This window comes from Tyto alba, unplaced genomic scaffold (genome assembly GCF_018691265.1).
Source record: "Tyto alba isolate M040663 unplaced genomic scaffold, T.alba_DEE_v4.0 Super-Scaffold_18, whole genome shotgun sequence".
Lineage (NCBI taxonomy): Eukaryota > Metazoa > Chordata > Aves > Strigiformes > Tytonidae > Tyto > Tyto alba.
In genome coordinates this window covers 2,698,889-2,715,858 of record NW_024881280.1, presented here as the reverse complement: position 1 = coordinate 2,715,858, position 16,970 = coordinate 2,698,889, and the positions used below count along the sequence as shown (strand labels likewise).

Genomic DNA, 16,970 nt, shown 5'->3' with positions numbered 1-16,970 from the left:
CCCAATTCTAAACATTTTAGGTAACATACCTAAGTACATCTAACATACCTTAGTAAGTAGATAAGTACATTAAAAAACTGTCAGTACTTTACTAGCCCAAATTAGGGAGTCTGTATAGAAACCTCAGAAATCCTGATCAGAAGTCATTCTAATCATACTGCAGAGATTTAGTAGGTGAGGCTAGACACGGTACTGTTGTGTTGCTGTCACTTAACAGCTCACTGGACCCATCACTTGAACCCACTGAAACCCTGAAGAACTTCACGGGGCTTTGGGCCTGCAACATCTGCCAAAATGGAGATTTAAGTAACTTCTATGTATATACAAGTTTCGAGCAGAAATTTATTTCTGCAGTTAGAAAATAGATTGTTTTTCCATACAAATTATTTCCACTGTTACATTTTTTTGCAATGGTAACTTTCATTTTATTGTTATTCCTCTGCATCTGTGGCTAGAGTTGGTACCTGTGAATACTGGTTGTTCTGTACTTCTTTTGCATAGACAACTTTATACCTCATTTCATTTTACTGTCATTCCCTCTGCTTCAGCGGCTAGGCTGGTACCTGTGAACACTAGTTGAACTGTCAGAAGTCAGACTTTTAAGAAAATGAGTTTTGACGTTCCTTTCCTTAAAATGATCCCTTGTTTTTTCAATTACCGCTTTCTGATTTGGGAGATTTCTTAAAGTAATCCTGAGTTGGTTCCCCGATTGTCAACCAGGTGGCAGCAGTGCCACATCGGAGCAGCTCCAGTACCCTGTCCCTGACATCAAGTGTTAATGCAGTTGACCAATCAGTGCTAAGATGATGGGAGGTAATTGGGTAATTGTATTTTACTGATCACAAGCAGAGAAAAGAAGGGGAAGGGGGGTGGGGGGGGTGGGTGGGGGGTGTGGGGGAGAAGGGGGGAAAAAAAAAAAAAAAGAGAGAAAGAGAAAGAGGGGAGAGAACGGAAGGGGAGAAGGAGGAGTGTAGCCAGAAAGACTGGCCCTGGGATATTTGCAAATCCTAGGGTGCCACTGAAAGGTGGGGAGTAAGAGAAAGGCAGAGCGACAGAAAAGCGGAGCTACTCCCAGCAGCAACAACAGCAGCTGTCAGGAACTGGATATATACATACAGGCGTACGTACATGAACACACAGGGAGAATTCAAGCTGAAGCTAACGGGAGGGAGGAAGGGTTTCGGCTGTGCAAAGGGCTATGCGTTTCAGGGATGAAACTAAAAACTGAGAGAAGCGGCTGCGCTCCTGGGAGTGTGTCATCTTGGAAGGGAGGGAGGCAGGAAGGAAGGAAGGAAGAAAAGGGGGAAGATAACTGTCATGTGGAAGAAGATGGGAGACTAGCTCACTTCTTTGAAGAAGGGCAATCCAACTTGTAGATTTGAAATACACCAGGCTGAGCATGGAAATTATATCAGACCTGCATTGAAATACAGAAAGAGAGGAAAAGGGAGGCAGAGACTGAAGAGCTTTTTTCCTTCTTCCTCTCTCTCTTTCCCTCTCTCTCCTCTAAGAAGAAATAGAAGTTTATCCCTCTCGGTGCTGCTGGATCTGTATAGCCGCTGGACAAAAGATGGAGAGGAAGCTGAAATGAAAAGCAAAGGGTGCTTGTGAAATTTACAGCTGAGAGGACAAATCACACCTCCTCGAGCTTCTTTTGTGCCCCATCGGGGGAGTTTTAACATCAGAAAGATTTTGAGAAGTGTGGGGGGCAAAGGGGAGAGTGGGCGTTAAAAACACCCATCCCAAGTGTTTAAAAAATAACAAGGGGATGGATTTATTCTTGACAGCTGGTGGGAACCTTGAATTTTTCTCTACTCCCTCCCTCCTTCATTCCATTTAATGTGAGATTATGAAAATGCAGAGGAGTTGGAGGGAAGGCAAAAGGATATAACGTGGAGTTTGAAGCGAGGAGAGGGTGCTGATGCTGTGGATTGCTGGCTTCTTGCTGAAATCAAAAATCCAATTGCGCACTGGGTTGTGATTGGAAACCTAATCAGATCTTTGGAGAGGGGGGAGAGAGACTAAAAGTTTATTGTTTTGACAAACATTAATAAAAATTTACATGCAAAAGGAGATTCTTTTCTAAGGAGTGTGGGGTATAGAGAAAAAGAAGAATGGGAATCCCCGTTCTAATGTGGAGACATACGGATTGGATAATTGATAGCGCAGCAAAGAAGGGGGAAGAAGAAAATTGCCTGGCAAGACCTGGATCTTAACAGTCACAACAAAATTACATTAAAAGAATATAGATGGAGGGTTGCTAAAAAAAAAAACTACAGCTCTTTCTGCTCTCCAGAGAAAAAAACAAATAGTGAGCAATGGAGAGCAGTGGAGCCAGAGAGGCAGAAAACCTCAGAAAAAGGAAACTAGGCAAAGGATCCACAGTGGAATGAAAAGTTTCAGAAGGGAGAAGGACCATTCACCCTCTGCAAGGATTTTTGGTTTTTTTTTCTGTTGTTTTAAACCACTCTTCTCCAGTGAAGGCAAACATCAACATTACCACTACAGAAATTTTAAGCAGAAAAGTTGGAAGCCACAGAGAAAATAAAGGACAGAGGAGAAGAAATCAAAATTGCTGGAGGGGGAGAGTTCAGCAGTGTTGGGTTGGATTGGCACCTGTATGGACTGAAATTACTGGGAAATTGCAATTGGATATCCTTTATTTTTATTTCCTTTCTTGTTTTCATTTTTGGTTTGGTTGCTGAAATGAAATAGTTTTCTAACCCCTCCCCCACTCTGTTTTTTCGTAACCACTCGGATTTCCAGCTGGATAGTCTTGGAGGATACAGTAAGTACACTTTCCATTTTATTATGCCCCATTGTCTGTCTTCTTTCTTCCTTATCCTTATTTTCTTGGTATTTCCTCCCACCTGAATAAGGAATCTGACTGGATTTTGATAATGGCTGGAAAGGGGTGGTTGGGAAGGGAGAAGGGAAGGAAGGGAGGACAGGACTGAATTCTCACAGTAGATCAAATGTTCCTGTTAGTAAAACTCCAACCTTGGTAAGATGTTGCAGACGCCTGCCTGCGTGGCTCTATAGCATTTGTAAATGTTCACTAGCAAAAAAATCTTTTGAGAAAGCCCCTGCAGTGAGTGGGGGGTGCTGCCTGATTGCCCAGTCTGTACAAATGGATGCAAGTTGCATAGAATTGGATGCGCTGAGGAGGTTTATTTATTTATTTCATAAGTATTTAAAATAGAGACAGGCTCTGATTCATATTCTGGCATCCAGTCTGACATTGCAGATCAATATGGTGTATTAACAGGAAAATTTTATAATCATGCAAGGAGGTGAAGGATGGCTTTTGGTGGGAGTGGGGGGTTACAGAAGAAGGGGTTTTAATGGGTTTTGAGGAGGCAGCTCTGATAAAAATGACACATTTTGCACTCCGTGGCTAACAAAAAGCAGTAACAGGCAGAGAGAGGACATTCTTCCGTTGAAAAGGAGTTTAGGAAACTGCTGTACTAGCCACTCGTGCCCTCCAGATCTCCTAGGAAATTCTTTGTGATTTTGTGGTAAATCCTTCAGGGTCCCCTAGGACTTTCATAGCAGTCGAAGGAGGTTTACTTTGACAAGCAGTGAGAGGATACTGTGGTGTTAGGAGGCTTTTGTTACTATGCTAATAATGAAAATAATTAAATGTGGCTTGTAGATGGTGGGGTTCACAGATCAGCAATGATGTGTAACAGACCAGTAAATGTCTCTCCCTTCCTGGAGAAATGTGGTGTGGGGGGTGTGGAATAAAGGGAGGATAACATGGTGTTTAAAATAGAGGTCCTTGTTTTCCTGTGGGGAAGAGTGCCACTTTTGTCCCCTCTCCTGGCTTGACTGCTTGGCTTGTAGATAAGGAGTTTTCTTTCTCTTTCTTTCCCTTTCCTCCTCCCTCACCTCTGCTTTCCTCAGCCTTGGCCTTCACATATAGAAGCTCCAGCTGAAAGAATTAGGCCAAAACTGCTGGAGAAGGAGAGAGAGAAACAGCTAATTAAATAAGCCATTGAACAGATACGGATATTTTTTGGCAGACAAGGTGCAGAACTAGCTTTGCCACTCTCTTTACTTTTCTGTAGCTGCAATATTCTGGAGGAGGGGAGAGAAGGCAGGGATGGGAGAGGTGTTGGTAGAGCCGGATTTTAACGTTTTTTTTTTTTTTCTGGCAGCATTTCCCTCTTCACAAGCTTCCTGCATGAAACAACACAAACCAGAGCTCTAAGTTCCTGGATAAATACCTAAATAAATATTAACACCTTCCTTTTTTCCCTCCTTTCTCTATTCACTCACATCACCACTGTTACTTCACAAAAATGTCCTGAATATTTTGGCATAATGGAAATTAAACCTTCTGCCTCTCAAATGTCCCATGCACTTCTGTTTGGAGGTCATACCTCTTAAACATCGGCTACTTGTAAAGGAATAAGATTTAGGGTGTAATTCTGCTCCTAAGGAAATCTTGGAGTTTTTGTTTGGCCACACGAACAAATTAGACCCTTTTGTGCTGTTGTGTTTAGAAAAAGAAGGAAGCAGGCACAGCAAAAATTGTTCTTTCCAGCTTCAATTACTCTCATCTTTCTCAGTGTAGCTAAATCAGTTTAGTATGAAGTGCTTTAGACTCATTTATTTCTCTGGGCACATGTTTCCTGGTGGGACACTAAATGGGTAATAAGTTTGTCAGCATCTGAAAATAAGCGCAAAACTCTGTTCTCCATTCCTTCATGTATCATTATAAGTCTGTGCCCTATTGTGGGCTACACTTACATCAGCAGTTGCAGTAATAGAGCAGCTAAATTTATGTTAAGCTGCTGCTCAGTAATTACTGAAGGAAAAAGAAGCTGGCTAAGGAAAAGACATCTCCAAGCTTTTCCCTGGATTGCTGTCAAGTGAACACATAAACAGAAAATTTGATAGAGCAACTCCAGTTTTTGACAATAGAAAGCTGCCATAGGTGCCTCGTTCATTTTGTACAATAACTAGCGGGAGGATTTTCTTGATGCAATAAGGAAGCACTGGGAAAATTTAGCCACCAGTTTGGGCTGAAATAGGCAAACCTTGTCAACACTAAAAAGCTAGGGATGCGTGTCTGCTTCTAAAGAGGCAACAGTTTCACACTTCAGTGAATCATTCACTTAATACAGTAGCCAAAAGACACATGGAACAACCCAGAGTTTAACTCATTCAATCTCAAAGTGGGAATAAGTACAGCATTTTTCAACATTTGTGCTGGGGTTTATCCAGAGCCCAAAGGGCTGATCATAAAATAAATGCCCAAGAACATCAATCCAAACATCCAGCTAAATGAGGAGCAACAAATCTCCTCAAGCAGAGGCCAGAGCTGGCTGTCTCTGCTACTTCCCCCGCATGTGCCTGAGCACTGGTGTGTCGTTCAGCGGCATATGCTGGTCCTGCGGGCTGTCACCTCTTCAAACCACGGACAATCCTTTTGGTAATGCCCCCAGGCAGACGGGATTTAGGCACTGTACAGGGAACCCTTATGCATATATTTAGTCACCAAATGCTTGTGCAGAAAAGAGAAATCTATATTGGAGGGTCCTGCACCATTTGTTCTAATTGTTCTCCAAAAGGTCAGAGATCATGCATCTCAAACTTCAGGTATTCTTGGCAAACTGTAGGTTATTAACGCAAGGCGGGTAGCCAGGCCATGTCTTTTCATGTGTCAGGGGTGATTTGCACGAATCTAGAATAGGAACAGGTTCAGTTTGCTGGAGCAGCAAATTTTGTGTCACAATATCTCCCAGACTGATAGCACTGACAAGTGAAAAATGGACTTTCAGATTGGGTGAGACCCAAGAAAGAATGCTGTATATGTGGTCCAGTACAAGCAATCATGTGGGACTGGAGGAAAAGAAAGGCATTCCTGAGGTGCTGCCGTGGCTTTCTACATATAAGCTTTAAAATTATTTGCCTGTGACCTATTTCATGAAGATCCTTTCTGTAGCAATATGAAACAGGAAGATTTTGAATGGTGCTCAGGATGGGATTTTAGCACATTTTCAGAGAGTTTGGTGCAGGTGGAAACTCACAAGCCAAGCTGTCCAAGAGTGAAGTTGCAAAATATTCACTGAAGGAGTGCACTGTGCACAGCAGCAGTGTGCGAGAGCATCCATCTCAGTTTCGCCAACGTGCCTTCGCTTTGGCTTGGAGCTATCCCCTTGTTTCTGATTGCTAGTGAGGGAACGAGGAGAGAGAAAAGGATGCAGTAATTAGTGCTGCTTGCAGCCTAGGAGGAAAATTACTCTGAAGAAACGCAATTAGCACCCACTAAGTCATTTCTAGACTAGTCAAGCTGATTGGACTTTAGGATACTATTAACAGGGACCCTCCTTCAGTATCCCCATCCATGCCCTTGCCAGCTTCTCTATGAAAATCATAATGAAAAACAAGCCTCCTTCAGCTATAAAGTGCTGCCCCTGCAGGACAACCCAGATGAGAAGGATTTAGTAATAGCAGGAGCCACGGTGGTCTTGGAAGGCAGCTTTGCAGCATGCTCGAGCCTAGCAGTGTGGGCAAGAAGCTGCCCTTAGAAAGGGTCCTGCCTCTGATTCCTGTAATGGCAGGAGACACTGGGGCTTGATTTGTGACATTTTGTAGTGGTTTATTTAATGATGTAATTCAGAAAAGAAGGGTACCTGCTATTTAGCTGTACTATCGTGGTCATTTTTTCTCTTAAGAGATAGGAATGGGGACGCAGGAGGGGAGATGAGTGTGCTAGTTGTGTGTTTTAATTGTATATTCAGAAGCTGCAATACATGGAAGTGAATTAACACGTCGTTCTTGGTAGGGGGCCTGGATACTTTGCTATCTGTTAGAGGAAAAGGCAAAAATCAGACGCTTGTGCATGCAGAAAATAAAAGGGAATCAGGATTTACATTTAGTATCCAAGGAAGCGAGAGCAGAATCCCGCAGGGCTTTCTGTTCATTGTTTGAATGTTGCCATAGCAATATCTCAGGGCACAAGTTACATGTTTTCCACTTCTGGAGTTGAGCTTTTCTTCCCTCTCTCTCTCTCTTCCTCTCTCTCAATGTACACAACAGCCAGGGGTATCTCCACAGAACTTTGCACAGCAATAGGTGAAAAGGTGTTTGAAGGCTGCATTATCTGTTCACGTATATCTGTTTGTATGTTCTTCCATGTCTTTTGGTACTATGTTGGAAACCCAGTTGGGAGAAAATTGTTGGATAGAAGTGGAGCGTGAGGCTGTTGTTGTTAGGACATTGAGAATATTACAATATTTTGTGTAATGGTGATATGTTAATTGGATAGCTGCAGGCAAGCAAAGTGTAGCAGTCTCTGGCAATTAGAAACAACAATGAACTTCCCAGGACTGAATCTATTCCTTCGACAGATTAAAATGCATTTCAGGTATACACCAAAGCTTCTGTAAATTTAAATACTAACAGCACTGTAAGAGCTCTTGTTATTTCCTTTTCACATTGCTGAGACAAGATTTACCCTTGCTTCTTGTGAAAGGGAGAGAGGCAGCATCAGACCACTGAATAAAATCTCCATAATATTTGCTGCAGAGCTTGTACTTGTTATGTCAGGACTGTGGGGGAGCAATATAACCAGGAAACCAGGAGAATTAAAAAGGAAACTGATGAAGCCCCAAACAACACAAAAAAAACCCCTCCAGCAACGGTGGTTTCACATGCAGCTGGATAAAGCTTACTCAGAAGTACCACAGCAAGATAAGTTAAATGAATGATTTTTTGTCTGCAAACCAGCAGCAATTCAGAGCATTTAGTAATGTTCTTTGTGTTTGCGGGATCTCTTTTCAGTTATTTGGCAGCTATGGGATCCATACAGTTCTGTGCATTAAAATAATACTCAGAAATATGGATGTGGTTTACTTTCATGTGTGTATGGACAGTATAGTATGAACTTACTTCTAGAAGGCCCAGGAGAATGATTGCTCTAAGGGTCAGACCTAATCCTGGAAGCCAGTGGTAGTAATTTTCAAAAATTATTAATGTAGTTCAGATCTCCAGCACATTTTGTTTTTGCTTACAAACTTTTCTTCACTTTCATGTCAATAATCTCTTCACTCCTGTGTCATACTACATGGGAAATAAAGCCAAGCACACGAAGAGCCTGTTTACCAATGAGGGAAGAGCAGCGTAAGTGTGCAGGTTTCCTCACACTGCTTATCATTGTACTTCAGTCATGATCTTAAGCAAAAGACTCCCTTAAGACATTAAGCAGAAACTAATTATGTTCTTGTACCTTGAACTTTCCCCAGCATCTGGCTCAAAAGGTGGCCAGCTGTGATGAGAATGGGAGGTACTTCTCATGCACTGTGCTGCTGCCCACTTGTTAGCGGTTGCAATCGCAAATAGAACTTACCCACACAAAGCAGATAAGCAGGCACTTCTTTATTCCAGCGCTGGGGAACACGGGGGATAACTCCGCCAAAGACGTGTTCCCCAACAGGTACAAAGCACAACGTATTTATACACTTTTTCAGCAGAGTCATGGTTACATAAGATCAACAAAATTCAGAAAATTTAGCTTGACCTTAATAATGATTGGCTTCCAGTTACCTCACCTTACCTATATTCCTATTCTACAGAAATCACTGGTCATCTTACTGATTGATTTGAATAGAATGGGGGGAGGGAAATGATCAGCATATTCAAGTTATTTCCTGGGAGTCATTATCATATGCAAATGTCTCTAATGCATGTGTGGTTATGTTGGACGGGGCCCCTCTGGTGCTTGTCAATAGTCTTCCTCACTGTGTGCACTGGTTGAACTCCATCCCTGCGCATGCTCAATTCATCTTTGGCTGATGCTCATTTCTTCTTTGGCTGATCTTCCAAACCAAACCCAGTTTCTTCTGGTACCTATTGTTTTGACTCAAGATCCATAACTAGTACCCATTGTTTTGATCCAGAGTCCATAATGATTTCCATAGTAATCGAGGCAAACATGATGCTAGTTGCTCCTAAGATTTTAACATATCATATGTTCTCATAGCTACTATAACTTCATTTTAAATCAAAGCCATATTTTAAACTAAAATCAAAATAATATTCTAGGATTCAAGCTATTTTGTTAAGGTAACTGCAACACACTCATAAAATTACTGAAGCCCATCAGATTCCACTGTCTTGTCTGGAATTTGAAGTAGGGAGTTAGGAATGAAAGCTTCATCATTACTGGGTCTTCATCGGCTGTAGACCAGTATTTTGCTTTCTTTTTAATCTCCAAAACCAACTATTAGTGGACAGGTGGAAGAGACTGGGATGACAGTTTCTCTGTAAACTAGTGTAAGTGAGAATTCTGTCTTGCAGAGAATTAATTAAAAGGATTGTTTTGATTTTTATTCACTAATGTTCATTTTTCTGTTCTAATGTGGCACTGCAATGTGTGTAAGTTAGTCGGTTCTGTAGTGACTCTTCCATGCAACAAGTTTTATTCCTTTTTCATTTCTTTCTCTTCTCTCATGTCACTGTGCAAAGATAAACCCAATTCTGCTCCAAGTAATCTCAATTGAGCTTTAGTAACTACCTCAGCAGGATTGATCTCATATTTTAGGGCTGAATTCTCAGTTATGGCTAGGAGAATTTGGTGATAGTATAATCTCTGCATTGACTATTCACATCAATAACAGAATATTGTGACATGTTATAGGCAGTTTGACAAAAATTGTTATAGTTTCTCTCTTAAATGGTACAGAAAAGGATCCACAAAGACAGAAAAGGGTTAAGTTAAGGAACCATAGTTTTCCCTCCCTCAATTTGTGCAAGTTTCAAATGAAGTGCACAGAAATGCATTCATTTCCATGAGCTTCTTCACCAAAGGGCATATATGTTGTGTTAAGGGTTTTTTTACTCAGCTGTTTGGATTTACAAGAATTTTCTCTGCCAGCACTCTATTTCTGTGACCTTATTGGACAGACAGGTTCTTCTGCAAGTGGGTGTATATTCTTTTTTCCAGACGCAAGCTTTTATATTTGTTACATCATTTAAAGAACTGTTAGGGTTGTTGATGACAGCTATTAAAGGGAGAGGATGGTGACCCCATTAGCCTTTCAGGTTGCTCATATGCAGTGCACAGCCTACTACAATAAGAGTTTTATTGCATTTAACACCCATGTGGATTTTGACTGTATGTGGTGCAGGGAAAGGTTCCTCTTTTGAACTGGAAAGAGGTTGAAAAAGCTCACTTTCAGTGACTGTTCATGTTGATATCCCTCTTTCAGTAATGTACATTTGTCCTGGTTTGGCTGAGATAGAGTTAATTTGCTTCCTAGTAGCTGGTACATTTTACTGAGTAGTCTGGCCCTGAAGATTGAGTTATATACATGAAGTAGGTGCCTGAAGGTATCTGTTAAAGACTACTGAATCAAGCCATAGCAGAGGATGGCTTAGTCCTTAAGTAACTTTCCATAACATGTGGAAAAAATAATTTTATTTTTTTAATGGGACATTTCAGTTTTGGGGATATGTATGAAAATCTCATGCAGCAGTAGTAAAATGTCATTAAGAGTTGCAGAGAAATTTATATAATAATTAATAGATAATTTCCTGTCACAATAGGTACTGCATCTAGATAAGATTTTTTTGTGACAAAGATGAAGTTGGTGATTGCTTAGAGCAAATGAAAGATAAAATGCAGCCAATTATGCAGCTTCAGAAAGACCTACCTTCTAAACCTGAAGAAAATTATGAGAAAAATTGATTGGTGTGAACATATAAACATATGGCTGTAAATATAAACTGGACATTTTATAGGAACATATTGTTTTGTCAGAGAAAACGCCAAATCATAAAAGAGTTCACATTTGACTATGAGTCTGTCTTTGATACAAGGGAAAATGAAGCTAAAATTTAACAATTAAACCAAAATCAAAACAAACGTGTATATAGCAGGAAAAAAAAAATAAAGGAAGAAAACAGATAACTCCTATAAAAACTAAGGTATAAAATTAATACAACTGATCTGATAGGAGAGAAATTTTGAGATTGGGTGGTGGGCTTAGAATATACCAGAAATGAGGAACTATAGCTGTTCTTATTGCTACTTTAATTGGAGATATCCTGTGAAGAGTTACTGGTAGTAGTGATGCAGAATTGACAGAATTATTCGATTAATATTTCTATTCTGTATCTGGAAAAATCATTATTAAAAATTCTTATCATTAAAAGGAAAAACAAGTGAAAGGACATTGGTAAACCTCTATTTTGGATAAATATTTTTAAATCAATAGTCCTCATACTTTTCTGAAGAGTACTCAAGAGTATATATCTAGAAAACATTCCAATAATAAAAGTACAATAAACTTGGTAATCACTGACCGTTTATTCTGACATAAATTTTAGGCAAAGTAACAGAAAATCCCACACAGGATTCAGCTGACAGGGAATTAAGGCAGGGAAAAGGTTTCATGGTAATAGTATGGTATTATGGGAAGTCTTTTATATCAAGCAAAAAATTTGATTCTGACGATACTGCAAAGTTGGTAGATGTTGCCATGAAAATACAAAATACAGTGCACTTAAACTTTGAACTACATAGGGTACTTAAGTATCTTAGAGGTACTGGTCAGATATTCAAAACTAAGTATAGTGGGGATGATCTAGATCTAGACAGATTATTGACAAAAAATTACACTTAGCATAAATGTAGGACCCACAGCTGGAAAAATGACCTCAATAAGAACAATTATTAGGATGGGAATGTAAGGGTAAATGCTGCGAATAAGATAGTTGAGCTAACTGAGAAGGAATTTCCCCAGACTGATAATGCTGGAGAGGAAAACTTCAAGCAAACAAACAAACATTAAAAATGACAACAACAAAAACAAACAAAATCCCCTAAAACCCAATACAATAAAATATTCTGAAATAAAGCTTGTAAAAAAAGTATAAAGTAGCATGAAACTTGTAAAGTGTGAGTGGTTAGGCAGGTGAGAGAAACAGAGCAAAAATCCTTGTTTGACACTGCCAGACGTTGTCCAGCGTTGTTGAAACCTTTCAGTTGTTCTGACCAAGCTGTCTCTGCACTGCATAGCGTGAGGATCCAGCACCCAGCTGGTGGAGTAACTGCACAGGGTGCAACAAGCAGGGACCCACACGGTGTGGGCCCGTGGGTGAACAGGGAGGGCTTTCTGCCCAGCATTTCTGTGCCCTGGAGGTAGCATGGGACCGCACAGAGCTGGGCCACCCGTATCTCGAGAGGAGGAGTGAGCAAGTGGGGGAGCCTGCACTCCCAGGAGTAGGGATGTGCTTGTAACCCACATGGCCTGTGAGGATATCAGAGGGATAATATATTGGGGGATTAATTATATAGGCGTGTTTAGAAGTTTTTAGGTGTTTATTGTCATGTTGTAAGTATCTAGTGTTGTGGTTTATCTGTTGCATTGTTGATCCTGAGCTAGTAGTGAGTGACGGTTAATTAAATGTTGTTGGTTATAGTGATTTAAATCACATGAATTGAGGAGTTTTTCCTTGCAACAGCAAGTATCGGCAGCATGATAAATATGGCAGGTGTGCAGAGTCATATTGGATGAAAAATGTTATGTATAAGAAAGACAGATATAGGATATACCTTCAGAATGAGGAACATTTGTCTGCAAAGCAACTCTGAAAAGGATTCGAGATCATAAAAGGCAAGAAGTTCCATATAAGCTCCCACAGTGATAGAGTTAAAAAAGACTGTGCTGTACTATTGGGTAAATAAGCAGAGAAATAGAGTAGTGATTTTAACAACGTCAGTGGGAAAACTGGAATGCTGTTTACATTTCAGTTTGTCCACATTTTGAAAATTATGCTGAGAAGAAAGAAGAGATGCAAAAATACTCAGTTCTGAAAAGAAAAAAAAAAAAAAAAAAGGAAAAATTCAGTGCTCAAACTTTAGTCTATCGATTGAGAATCTTGAGAACTGATGTGATTGGTTTATGAGGGAAAAAATAGATGTCTAAATATTTTCTAATATAACAAATAAAATTCTAAGGAGCAATAGCTGGAAGCTGAGGTCTAATAAATTCAAATTAGAAATTAAATGTATATTTTTAATGGTGAAAATAATTTATCATTTTAAACATTATTTGGAGAAGTTGTATTTTCTCTGTCTCTTGTAGTCCACATACACAGATTTAATGCCTTTGTGGGAGACTGTTGTCGTTAAGTACACATTATTGTGTTTTGTATATTGTGATATTCAGGAAGACAGAGTAGATAGTTCTGAGGTTCCTGTACCCTCAGCCTGTGATCCTGCAGATATAAGGAATGTAGCCTTGGTATTAATAACCAAGCTTCCAATGCTATTATCAACAAACAGGCCTAGCTTGAAATGCACAGAACACCCCAAAGGATTTCACTGCATCATTTCCTCTTTGCTGAGATTGCTAGCAGAAGGCCTAAGAAGTTTTTGGGTAATCTGATCCGTTGTGGCAGTAAGGAAAAAATAAATATAGAGTGGACTATTTGGTGGATAACAAATTGGCTGGATGGTCGCACTCAAAGAGTTGTGATCAATGGCTCGATGTCCAAGTGGAGAGCAGTGATGAGTGGCGTTCCTCAGGGGCCAGTGTTGAGCCTGGAGCTGTTTAACATCTTTGTTGGTGACATGGACAGTGGCACCGAGTGCACCCTCAGCAAGTTCACCAATGACACCAAGCTGTGTGCTGCAGGGACACGCTGGAGGGCAGGGATGGCATCCAGAGGGACCTGGACAGGCTGGAGAGGTGGGACTGTGCAAACCTCATGGAGTTCAACAAGGACAAGTGTAAGGTCCTGCCCACGGGTTGGGGCAATCCCCAGCACAAATCTAGGCTGGGAGAGGAGTGGATGGAGAGCAGCCCCAAGGAGAGGGACTGGGGGGTAGTGGTGGAAAACTGACTGAGAGGCAGCACTGTGCACTCACATCCCAGAACCCACCCGTGCCCTGGGCTGCAGCCAGAGCAGGGGGGGCAGCAGGGCCAGGGAGGGGATTGTCCCCCTCTGCTCCGCTCTGGGGAGACCCCTCTGCAGTGCTGGGGCCAGCTTGGGGGCCCCCAACAGCAGAAGGACACAGAGCTGCTCGAGCGGGGCCAGAGGAGGCCACGAAGATGCTTGGGGGGCTGGAGCAGCTCCCCTGGGAGGCCAGGCTGAGAGAGTTGGGGGGGTTCAGCCTGGAGAAGAGAAGACTCCAGGGAGACCTTTGAGCAGCCTCCCAGGGCTTAAAGGGGGGACAGGAGAGGTGGGGAGGGACTCTGGATCAGGGGGTGGGGGTAGGACTAGGGATGATGGTTTTAAACTGAAAGAGGACGGATTTAGATGAGATGTAAGGCAGAAATTGTTCCCTGTGCGGGGGGTGAGGCGCTGGCCCAGGGTGCCCAGAGCAGCTGTGGCTGCCCCCTCCCTGGAAGGGTTCAAGGCCAGGTTGGACGGGGCTGGGAGCCCCCTGGGCTGGGGGAAGGGGGCCCTGCCCGGGGCAGGGGGGGTGGGACTAGATGATTTTTAAGGTCCCTTCCAACCCAAGCCATTCTATGATTCTATAAATTGTTAACAGATTCTATCTCCTGAGATATCTAGTCTTTATTTCTTTCACCTTTTCTAAAAAATTCACTAAAATTGCAAGTGTTAAGAACTCTTGACCTAATTAGTGCTTCCAGAGTGCATTCCCTGTCTGTGATGCTTCAGCAGTACTGCTGTGCAAGTGACATATTTTGAAGTGACAGGTTTTAACAATCATATTTTCTTTTTCATCTTTAATCCTCCTTCTGTTACTTACTGCTCTCCACCCATGCTGTATATATCAATTTCAGCTAATGAAAATGTAAAACAGTGGTATATTCTTTGACACTCAATTTAATTGTCTCCTCATTACTGTTTAGGCTGTCACTGAATATGGTAATAGGACATATTCTTCAAGTAATGTGGCTTCATGAGATTCTGTTAAGTTTCTGTGACAGTGTTTCCAAAGGAAAACTAAGACTTATTAGGCCTGATTCTCCTTGTGGCTTGTATTGTCATTTATCACTGAATGATGCTGAAATTCAGACAGTACAAAATTGAAACTGTAGTATTTTATGTTCTCCTAACATAGGTGGAAGTGGCTGTATACAAGATAGTAGGAACTTGAATCCTTTGCAGAGAGTCACCCCTTTTCAGTTCTATAGGGACCAGAGAAAGCCTGCTGATCTTTCAAATAACCCTAATTTTAGGAAGTTCAGAATGAGATTAGAGACCAGGTTATACTTCTGAACGTGCTATTCTATTCTCTACTGTGCTCCTTTTTGCACCATTTTCTGTATCCTGGCTTTCGTTAGATAATCTTACTTTTGCAGAGTTTAATAAAAATGAATTAGGTGATCTCATATGTTGTTAATACTAAGAATGTCTGTCTGGGTAGTCAGTGGGTAATCAGCTTTTTGAAAATTCATATCCTACCTTAATCCTCATTCATTATGCCACATCTATATTCCATATAGTGTGGTCATGGATTTTCAAGGAAGGAGGTTACATGCCCCTTACTGCTCCCTTATGACTCCCACAGAAGCTGGTAGCTTCCCCTACTACTAAAATCCTACCAAACTGATCATGTAGGATAATTTTCCTATAATGCTTTTATTTGTACTCTCAGCTCCTCCGGTGTTTTGTAATGTCATGAGGCACCCTTCTCCTGCATATCCCACATTTTTTTGTGCATGCTCTATACAATGTTTCATTCCTTACACTTTAAGTCAAATAAGAAATTATTTGTGTAAGTAAAATTTTGCTTCATCATTCCATTAACTTATTACAACAGGTGACCATTTGGGAGTTGAAAAAAAAAAGGCCTAAGCCTAGCAGACACTGTTGGGGATGGTCCTTTTCTCTTTTCTCTTTCCCAGTCTCTTCCCCAAATGCCCTTGTCAGAGGTTTATGTAACCACTTCTCAATCCATTAACTTGTTGTGAGACCAGCCAAATGACTAGAGAGTCCAACTTGGATTCAATTTGCTTACTAGGAAAACTAACTTTGGATGAGCTGCTCCTCACTCCTTGACTAGAGTTTCTTATGTATGTTGTCTGTCAGTAGCTCGTCCCTTCCCAGTGGCAGCAGAGTTCAGAAGCTCTTTTTCTCATGCAGAGCTTCCAAAGAGACCTTTGGTGCCAGAGGTCTTTTGAAGACTAGTACTATAATTGAATGACCATGGCAACTGGGAGAGGTGTCTGTGGACTGGAAGAAATCTGAGTTGCCTGTTTCTGAGCATTTCTCTAGCTCTTTTTAATGCAGAGCTTAAAACTTGCAAGATACGATGCTGTTCTTGCCAGCTTTTCCATGCAGATGGAGCTATGGACCAGAATGAAGCCTCTCTGAAACTAAAGCAAATTCTATATTGAGGAAAAAATGTACTAGAGGAGCTGTCAGATTAATTTTACTGGAAGGAGTTGAACTACTTTCACTCCTAAAGCTGTGTATTCATATAAGTGTATGTATGTGTGTTTAAGAGGGTAGATTGCCCTTGAAAGTTTTGGAGTGCATATGGCCTTTTGATATATTAAACTGATGATTCTTTGCACAGGTCATTGCATTACAGAAAAATTGCAGGGAAATAGTATTTTTATATATATTTAGCAAAACACCCTCTTCCATATATCTCTCTGTGTAGGAGGGGGATAGAAATCTCCACACATTAGTCATGCACATCTCAGAAGAATTGTAACATTGATTATATGGCATCCAGGTAAAAAGTTACTGCTGCTTTGAGAAAAGTTTAAGAATGAATGTTTTTTTCAAAACAAGTAATGAAAATATCACCCACCTCCCAAAAGCAAGAAAAATTATCAACTCTTGTACCACATCTTTCCCCCTCTATAATTTCAAATGATACCTTTTAAAGGGAAAATACAATTAAGAGAGAGATTTAAATATAGTAGAATGGACATTCTTGTGTACTGTAGTGGTCACCACTAGAGATTCATTGACTCTGATCTTTGTGTGGCCTCTGAATCGTCGTCTGAAAAAAATCACACAGTCTCTAT

The 16,970-nt window shown here is 40.9% G+C and overlaps 1 protein-coding gene across 9 annotated transcripts in view; it reads left to right on the top strand.

The window, feature by feature from the left end:
* The window catches only part of LRRC4C (leucine rich repeat containing 4C), a 560,440-nt gene that overhangs the window by 459,879 nt on the left and 83,591 nt on the right, over positions 1-16,970 (top strand). The window contains exons 1-2 of one of the 9 annotated variants that reach the window (XR_004409668.2): positions 926-2,788; positions 4,161-4,371. The exons of 5 other annotated variants lie outside the window; for them this stretch is intronic. The gene's annotated coding sequence lies outside the window, so the exon portion shown is untranslated. Of the gene's footprint in view, positions 1-925; positions 2,789-4,160; positions 4,372-16,970 lie in introns of those variants that run through there. 3 more of the 9 variants (XM_033010757.1, XM_033010767.1, XM_033010703.2) reach the window with 3 other exon arrangements.